Source organism: Notechis scutatus, chromosome 1 (genome assembly GCF_049901735.1).
Source record: "Notechis scutatus isolate UNSWTSFEM ecotype Mainland chromosome 1, rNotScu1.2, whole genome shotgun sequence".
Taxonomy (NCBI): Eukaryota; Metazoa; Chordata; class Lepidosauria; order Squamata; family Elapidae; genus Notechis; species Notechis scutatus.
The window spans coordinates 150,747,125-150,755,652 of NC_142009.1; the positions used below are offsets into that span (position 1 = coordinate 150,747,125).

General features: G+C 34.5%; 1 protein-coding gene across 4 annotated transcripts in view; it reads left to right on the top strand.

Annotated features, from left to right (window-relative positions):
• Nucleotides 1-8,528, top strand: part of MACROD2 (mono-ADP ribosylhydrolase 2) — a 1,127,501-nt gene that overhangs the window by 71,268 nt on the left and 1,047,705 nt on the right. The window lies entirely within an intron of this gene.

Consider the following 8,528-nt stretch of genomic DNA (forward strand, 5'->3'; position numbering starts at 1 on the left):
TCTTTGGGGTTTCTTAGGATGGCTGCTATTTTTCTGTCTGTTTTGAAGGCAGTCTTGATGTGATGCCTGTGTAGTATCTTACTGATTTTGTCTGTAGTACCTCTTATGTAGGGCAAGCTTGCACTGGCATGAAGCCGAAAGCACCAGCCTGAGGATGGCGAGTGGGACCTCGCCGAAACATCGCCAAGATACTCTTAATCTTACACGGGAAAAGACCCGAACACACCTAGACCTACATACCTGTACCCGTGAAAATCTACGAAAACAAATACACACACACACACACACACAGTATATTTCTGCATCATAAATCGGTGAACATCTTAATTGGGTGAATCTGAATTTTGTAACAGCTTCTCTGAATTTCAATAGATTTAATGTTTTACTGTCTTGTTTACTTTAAAAATAAATGTGATAACATAGTGATCAGATGCAGTTCACTTCATACAATTTTGTAATTATTGGATGTTGAACTTGGCTCAACTTGTATTTTGTAAATAAAAAACAATGATTTCATTTGACATCTAGGTCTTTTGAAATTGTGAGTAGTACATTCATGTTTTAAATATAATTTCTCCTTCCTAACTTTGAGGAAGTGAGTGTTGGAAGTTTGTATTTCATTGAGGAAGAAGAAACATATTTTTGGTCTGTAAAATAAAAGACAAAATTAATTGACCACAGAATGTTACCCATTGTGGCAATGCTGACAGGAGATGTGTGATGCCTATTAAGGAATGAAAATTTAAAAAGTACAGTGTGGTATATGGTTCTTTTAATCATAATTTAAGAACAAAGTAAGCACTTATCTCTTCATATACACAATTTAACAAAAGATTTCATAGCCGAATCAAATCAGATGGTATTACATAGTGTTTGAAGGAACGTATATTTGTTCTATCTTGAACTAGTTTCACTTCTTGCAGTCCTATGATAATTGATGCCTAATTAATATTAAATTCTCAGATACAGGTAGTCCTTGACTTATGACCACAGTTGAGCCCCAAATTTTTGTTGCTAAGTGAGACATTTGTTCAGTGAGCTTGCCCCATTTTATGATCTTTCTTGCCACAGTTGTTAAGTGAATCACTGCAGTTGTTAAGTTAGTAAGACAGTTGTTAAGTGAATCTGACTTCCCCATTTATTTTGCTTGTCAGAAAGTTGCAAAAGGTGACCACACATGACCCTGGGACATTGGAACCATCATAAATTTGAGTCAGTTACCAGGCATTTGAATTTTGATCACATGACCATGGAGATGCCACAATAGTCTTAAGTGTGAAAAATGGTCATAAGCAGAGGTGGTATTCAGCAGGTTCTGACCAGTTCTGGAGAACCGGTAGCGGGAATTTTGAGTAGTTTGGAGAACCGGCAAATATCAGCTCTGACTGGAGATTTTACAATATTCTTCCCCTGCCACGCCCACCAAGCCACGCCCACAGAACCGGTAGTAAGAAAATTTGAAGCCCATACTGGATAAGTCACTTTTTTCAGTGCCGTTGTAACTTCGAACAGTTACTAAACGAACTATTGTAAATCAAAGATTACCTGTACTGTGTTTGGCTCTGAGTAACAGATACTATATTAATTCCTATATGGTTTCCATTCTTAGTGCATGAGGCCTATAAGCCTCAAACAGGAGATAACATGCTTTGTACTGACTCATCTGAACATGGCCATAGGATGAAAGATCTGAAGTGAAATGCTCACTGGAGGTCAGGGTTTATTTGTTTTTAATGTTAATGAAAAATAATATATACAGTTTCATTTCTGTTGTATCACATATTTGGCTGTCACTGCAAGACATAATTATTGGCATTGCCAAAGCTGTTCAGATAATATAAGACAAGCTTAGTTAGAGAGCACCAAAAGAGAATTTACAAAGCTTGGAAGCCCTGGCTTTGGTTTTTGTGTTTTCTTATTATTTTTTTTTAAGCAAATTTTATTAATTTCAAAGACAAACAAATCATCATCAACCATTACATATTTGAACCTTTTTCCATTATAAATTTTACAAGTCAGATAAAACCTTATTTTATACAATACAATTCTATTTTAAGCCATTTCCATATGAGCATAAAAATACCTCTTATCCAATTTCCTTATTGTTGAGGTTTAGTTGACTTAAGGAACCTTGACTGAAATATGTTTGTTCATAGACCTTATAAACAGCATGGCACAGAAGTTTGTGACCAAGTTATAGGCCTTATTTGGCTATAGATGTAACACATTCCAAATATAATTGTGTGTAAACAATTTTTCTGAGGCAGAGAGCAGAAATATGAAACTGAAGAACTGACGTTGCTGAATGATACTGTAAAGGTTACTGATTTGCAGAAGGTCTTTAAGAACTAAGGTGAGATATTTTTGTTAGTGTTGCATATTAAATTAAAGAATAGGGAAACAGAATTCTACTCCTGAAGATGGAAAATAAGAGTTAGGAACTTTAGAAACTAGGAAAACTGGAAAAGTGTGCAGTGGTTGTGAAAAGGCTTTCAGTTACAGCTAAAATCAGTTTTCTAGAAAGATACTTGGAGCATAATGCATGTGTAAATATCAAAAAAGACATAACATTATAAAAAAGGAGTAGCAATGTCAATATATTATTGTTCAGCTCTTGTCAAGATGAAGAAAATTAATGCGTTTCTGAAAGATTTCAAATTAAGAGATTCTCTCTCCTTCCCCCTCCTCTCTCCTCTCTCTCTCTCTCCATACACACACACATATATACATGTATATACAGTATACATATGTTGATTAATATAGTGTGTTAGTACATTTTTAATCATTATGGTTCCTTGATAATAGAGAATTAAGCTAGTTACTAGTAGTTCAGTATTAAAAAGTGTTCTGTAATCAAGTTTGTAATCAGATATATTTGTTTTAGGGGATGCAAGTTTTAATGCACTGCACAAAGTGATAAAACTCATAGAAGTTGTTTTTCTTCCAGTAAGCTTACTGCTTATAGCTTACTGATGCTTGGGCAGACAGGAAACAGATAACCTGAGTGCAGTGAAGGCTGAAATTAATACGGTCAGGAATAAGCACCCTGACACCCCCCCCGCCGCATGATCATTAACAAAATGCTTTGTAGATGCTTATCACAAATGGGGCTGGAAAAAAAAACCCAGCAAGATGTTGCAATGGGAGAAAGAGATTTAGAATTTAAACCTTGGAGCAGATACAAACAGTATATAACTTGATCATCTAGCTAGCTGGTGACATTCTGCAGATGGAATAAGGGTGTAATTTTTCATTATCCTTATTGCCATAATGAACCTGAACTTGTATTCATGACTGCTTCTATTTGCTTCTTATCTTCTTTTATCATTGCTCTAAGCATCTCTTCACCCATTTCATCTGCTTTATGACCACGTCTAATTGTTAACCAAGGACCACCCTGTACTATCAGCGTACTGATTGTACTTTACCCATACTGATAAGTCACTTTGTCTAGTGACTTCACATAAATGTTAAAAGGGTTAAAACCTGTGGCATTCTGGAAAGTGGAAGCCAAGGTCTAGATCATTTCCTTCCTACCAACAGTTTGAATTTTGCTCCAAATTGTTATGTATACTAGCAAACCAGTAGTGGTTTAGGGAGGATGAGTATTTTCATAGGGTCATTGGAACAAGCATCTCTATATTAATTGGATTTGGAAGAAATCTCTAGACTTCTATTAGATTTACTGATATACAGACTAAAATGTTTCATGTGACTGATTTGTATGCTTTACTCATGATAGGAAATAAATTGAAAACTAAGCCTTTATATTTTCAGTAAAGGACAGGTGGGACAGCTTTGTACATGAATACCTAAGTATTTAGGCTGGGTAAAGCTTTTGAATGAGTTGTTGTAGAGCGTGTGGGACGATAAACAAAGAGCTATATAAGGCCCCCAAATCATTTTAAGGATCATAATTTCAGCACAGAACTTTAAAAAAAATGTGGGAATGGCTTGGAGAAAGTTTCTGGGTGACTGACTCCCATCCAAATGCATAAAAAACAACACCTGAACACCACTGAAACTCCTAAAAATTGTCTGGAACACTGCTGCCAGAATTAAGCAGGAAAGGGAATTAATGTTGGCTATACATTTTTTTTTTTGTTCAACTTCAAAGCAATAGAATAAATATGAGGAACACGTCATTATTATGCATAAAATTCATTGATAGACATCCTGAATTAGCTGAGAGAAAGCAGCTGATTTTAGCAAAAAGCATTCCCAAGATATGTGAATTTTCTTTTTAATTCTTATACATCATTGAACATTCTTATTAGAGACTGTTAAGAGATGCAATAAAGGTAAATTAGCATGATAATTCTGTATAGTTAAGTTTTACTAATTTATGGTGAATGTGTTACATAAAAACAAATTTATAACAGGTCATAATTTGTCACTTTCAATGGGCCAGTGAGTATGGTCAATACAATTTTCCAAGGCATGAAAGTGCAGTTCATCCTTATAAAATGTAATAATTCACAGAAGTTGATTTGTTTTGTCTGGAAATGAGAATTTAAGTAGGATTCATAAAAATAGACATATCATCCACATTAAATTGATTTATAGGGATAAAATTTAACGTTCATACTTTTTTTCAGATATTGTAGCCTAGTCTTTGATTCAATGTTTCAATGTTTCAGTATAATAAATTTAGACTCAGAGACCACGTCCTGTTTACTCCCTAGAAAGCCATAGATAGCTCCTCATTAATGGACAACTATAGGAGTAAATTAGCACAGGATGGTGTCTAACCCAGATGGTTCATAATTTAGACCTACAAAACTTAAATTATAGTTGGGAGAGCCATATATTTGGAGATGCCCGCTCCCCTTGGAATAAGACTAATTGATTACTTCATATTCTCTGCTAGGATGACAGATATGATCTCTAATTTTAATGTGAAGGTATCTCTGAGCAGTGATCATTTTCCTCCAAACCTGTGTCTAGCTTTAAAAAGAAGATAACAAATATAAAAAATGTTGCTATCTGGAACGCCCATCAAACTGCAAATTATATTCATGTAAAACGGACAAAGGAGAGGGAAAAACAATAAAACTTGTGTATAAATCTTGTAAGGTTCAGAGTTTCTTAATTGATTACATTTCCCCAGAAAGGACCTGTAATTTGTACCTTAGCCTAATCACTTTATTCAAAGAGGTACTCAGTAAAATTAAATGGGGAATATGTAAAAGAAAATCTCAACCCTGGTTTGATGAGGACTGTATAAAAGCTAAACATTTCCTAATTGAACATTTTAAATTATGTAAGAGTAAAGACTGTCCATAATTCCTGAAATCTCTTCAGGAGTAAAAAGGGAGTATAAAACTACTGAAAAGGAAAAGAGAGAAATGTTCTCTGGGGAAACCCCCCAAAATTAGAGATAATGTCACATTTTAGTATATTATCATTGATCATATGGAGAGAAACTAAGTTATGGATTCCAATTACGACTTCCATATGGGGGGTTAGACTAAGGTTAAACTAAGCAGTGGATATGAATACTAGCAGTTCTATTTACAGTTATAAACTGTACATTTAAAATGCTCCCTAAATAGAACAACTTTATTCTTGTCTTTATGGGAGGAAATTTGATCCATCCAATTATGCCCAATTAGACTATTAAGCGTTATTTGTAAGCTCTATATCTTTATAAGCTCTATATCTATACATCTTTGCTGGAAATTAATGGACTGGTTAGAAGAGGAGATCATTCAGGATAGGGAAATCAACTATGGACCAGTGCTTGATCCTACAACTTCTTATTGAGTAATATATATTCTCCACCATCATCACAGGAACTCTTTATATGGCATTTTATTGATTTTAAAACAGGCTTCCATAATTTCTAGATAACAACTGTAGTTGAAACTGGAGAAATTTTGATATGTGCTTCTTAGCATTCACTAAATTTCTGCATAAAAATGTGTTGTTACTTGCGAAGTTGTGTCTGACCCATTGCAACTCCATGGATAGCGTTCCTCCAGGCCTTCCTGTCCTCTACCATCCTCCGGAGTCGATAAGAATACTCACATCCAAATAAGCCTTGACACCCAAGAACATGATTGACACCCGAGAAAATGCTCCTCTTAATATCTCCCTACTTTTCTACTCCCTTCTGTACCACCAAAAGCAAATAAAAGCTGATACTTGGTCTTGGTCCTGCTAGATGTGTAAACAGTAGGAACATTTTTCACAATTATTTTCTCATAGGTTTTCAAATGAAGCTTAGCGGATGCCTTTTAAGAATCTGTACAGTTGCAATATTCTGTTTGCTTCTCTATAAATATCTTTCTGAGCTGGTGCCTACTTCTTATAAGAGTTAAAGCAAGGTTGTATTCTAGACCTCTTACTTATTTTCTATATTAATGATATGGTGGCAAGACTTGCAAAATTAGAATGTTATTCACTAAACTTGGCTGGAAAACTACTGCTGTTCTCTCGTGTGCAGATGATGCAGCCAGCGTTTCTGCTGCTCCTATAGGTTTGAAGACAATTGCCTCCTGCTGCATTGACCATGATTTAATTATTAATTATAAAAACAAAATGTATCATCTTTTCAAAAAGCCTTTCGGACACAATAATAGGTAACAAATAAATGGCAATGACATTGAAGAAATTCAGGCTTCAAAAACCTTGCGGTGAGGAGGAAATTGAAACTGTGGGTAATGTGCTTAGCCTTTTTTATAGAAATGTATGAGATATGTATATTTCTCCATGTAAAATATAATATCTGGGCAGGCCTGAGGCTGCTTTTCTTAGTCTTTTACTTGATGACCAGGTTGCAGGGGTTTCAAACAGTGTATCCCGATTCTGGGTCAGGGCTGTGATTAAACCTAAACTACTACTTCAAGTGAGGTGATGCTAAGCCTTCACTCGGCTTCCATAACTTCCACTGACGCCCCCTCTTTTTTTCCCACCCTCTCCTTTTAAACATACACACCATTTTATGTTGTATTTTGCTATTTTATTATAATTAGTTCCACCATAATTGTCTTAATCTTAAGAGCTTTATTAGACTTAATATAAGTTAACAAAGGTTTACCTCCTTGTAGCATTTTATAAATTCTAAAATTACCAATGTCCATTTATAGTTATCTGAGTTATTGAAAGTAATTTGGATTATTCATTGTAAAATTAATTGTAATTTTATGGGATTCTTTTGCATTTTAATTCCTATACTCTATTCCCCAGTAATAGTTTTATCTTTACCTTATGAGATACCATCAATATGGCTTTCTGTTTTTGTTTCTTCTTTAGAGTAATTATTAGGTTATTTATACTGGTCTATGACTAAAATAAAATTGATATTCATCAGAGAAGCAAAATTGTTTTGTCCTATGTGGCATTTCATTAAAAAAATCTTCTTTCCTACTCATTATGAAGTATGTTTGTTACCATTTCAATCCCTAAAGTTAAGTAAATACTAGTCAAGTACTATTCAGTTTTAACATTGTGTTATTTGTGACCCATTTTTAATCCAGCTTTAAATGATTAACAACATAAATTAACAAAACAGTAGAGAACCACTACAACAACAGAAAAATATATAAAAATAAGTTTGATAAAACCTAGCAACAAAATTGAAAATTGAAGGTCTTCCAAAAAGTGAAGGTTTAAACAAATTTCCAGAAGTCTGTTAAATAGGAAATGAGACAGACTTTCTTCTGAAGAGAATAAGCAGTCCAAAAATGTTCCTTCCCTAATCCCAAACAAATAGGCTTCATGGTTTGATTGGAAGTACAAGAGGTTCTCCAAAGTTGATTGATGCATTAATTTGGGAGACTAGAAAACCATGCAACTGTTTTATTAAGAAACAGAGTTTGGATATGCTATTATTGGTAATAAATGGGCTACAGCATTTTGGATTAGCCAGTTTTTAAAAAGTCTTCAAAGGCAGACCTACAGAGTATTTATTGCAGTAATCCAGTTGTGATATAATAAAAACATTTACAGTATCGACGTATCCAGATTTGCATTCTGTGTGATGCAATTGATATACCTACCAGTCAGAGGTAAAATTTTCCTGTGTATCACCAGGTTTCAAAAACCTGGTAAAACACATGCTTTCCAGAAGAAACACAGATTGGATCCCAGTTCTGGATCTGGTTTATTTATTAGCTGTTGACCCACATTCATTGTCATATTATATTTAGGCAATAGTTTAGGATCTCAGCACTCTCATTGGAATAAGATGGAAAAGTGAGTGTGTTATAGTGACATTAAATTTCTCAAAACACCAAATCACCCTCAGAAAGTTATATATAGATGTGGAGTGCAGGGGGGACAGTATAGAACTCTGTGACTCTCTTGGCCAACGTATAGGAAGTTGAAATTTTCAGCAATATCTTCCTAGACCCTTTTCCCAGAAAGGACTGAAGTATCTGCAGAATATTCCACCAAGAGCTGCCTATTCAGAAAGGCAAATGAAAAAATAATGAAGCGTAACTGATTATAGCCTGTATATTAGAAACCTTTAACACTTTTGCATTAAGACGGTTTAAAAAAGGATAGAAGCTATAAGAACATTG